We start from the raw sequence: 1,640 nt of genomic DNA on the forward strand, positions 1-1,640 counted from the left end.
CACTAGAAACTCAGATTATGGAAAGCCTTTAGTTGGCTTTCAAATAAATCACACAGACCATCTCTCAAAGTCTCTACCTCTGAGAATGATCAATTTTCAAATATCAGCTCTTCTGAAAAGTCATTTTCTTTATATTTAAAACGGGGTAAATTCAAATGAACCTCTCTGCCTCTGAGATGGGAGAGAAAAATTCATCCCTTGGGTTACACACTTCATCCTTCTTGCCTATTTCATTTTATTCCATCAGTTTGTTTCTGCCTTTCAGATACATTTATTTTTTTTAATGTTTTATTTATTTATTTCTGAGAGAGACAGCATGAGCAGAGGAGGGTCAGAGAGAGAGGGAGACACAGAATCTGAAAAAGGCTCGTCTCTGAGCTAGCTGTCAGCACACGGGCCTCTAACCCACAAACCGTGAGATCATGCATGACTTGAGCTGAAGTCGGACGCTTAACCGACTGAGCCACCCAGGCGCCCCGTGCCTTTCAGACACACTGAAAATGGTCCTGGTCAGAAGGAAATGATGAATGAACTCAGGCTTTGAGCCAGAAGACATGTCTTAGCCATCTGTTACTTCCATTGCACCCTGCTAGATATCCCATCCAGGGGGGTTGGGGAAATTGATCAGCTCTTATGAAGTGACATGGAAGGGTTATCACATTCTTTATTTTCTATTGTATAATATTTGATGACATGGGGAAAAGTGGTGTTTACATTAAAATAAGAAATTACAGGAGCAGGGAAAATGAAGTTTGCAAAAGCCTTTTCAGCAATAGAAGGCAATTTTTCATGCATCTATTTTTGTTTCACCCCTCTCTTTCCCTCAATTAAACAGTTCAGTTCCCTTATGCTGATGCACATTACTCAGGAATCTTTACTAAGTAATTATATAAAAGCTATTTGCATCAGATATTTCCTTCTAGTTTCCAACAAGAAACTGCATCTGGCTAACTCTTCCTCTAGGCCCTAGTTGTTTCATAAGGAACAATGGAACATAATAACCAAAACAGAAAGGGACTGTTTTGAAGAAGAATCAGATGCTTTAGCTCTCTTACAATATACTGTATTCTGAAAGGTCCTCATGAAATGGGTACCCTAGGTTACAGAATAAGCAAACCAGTGGGATAAAGCGCACTCTATAAAAAGTGTGCTACTCCATCTGTATTAATTTCCTATTGCTATTATAACAAATTGCCTCAAATTCAGCTGCTTAAGACAAAACAAACTAATTCACAATTCTAATTAATAATTTTAAATAAAAAGTCAGGTAGATACAAGTAAGGTCTCTGCTTAGGTTCTCATTAGGCTGATACAAAGTTATCTGCCAGGCTGAGTTCTTCTCTGAAGATTCAGAGGAAAATTTATCTTCTAAGCTCACTCGATTGTTGGCCAAAATCAGTTCCTTGTGGCTGTAAGATTAAAGTTCCCGTTCCTTGTTTGTTGTTAGCCAGGGGCTATTTTCTGTTCCTCAGGGTTGCCCATAATTCTTCTCATGCTTTTCATTTGGCTGCCTTCCAACAACAGAGGGTTGAATCTTTCTCACACTGTATTTCTTTAATATCCCATTCTTTAACATCTCCTCTGACACCTTCCACCTTCAGCCCAAGAAAATTCTCTGTTTTTAAGGGTTTACATATTTG

This window comes from Crocuta crocuta, unplaced genomic scaffold, assembly GCF_008692635.1.
Source record: "Crocuta crocuta isolate KB4526 unplaced genomic scaffold, BGI_CrCroc_1.0 scaffold905, whole genome shotgun sequence".
In the NCBI taxonomy this organism is placed as follows: domain Eukaryota; kingdom Metazoa; phylum Chordata; class Mammalia; order Carnivora; family Hyaenidae; genus Crocuta; species Crocuta crocuta.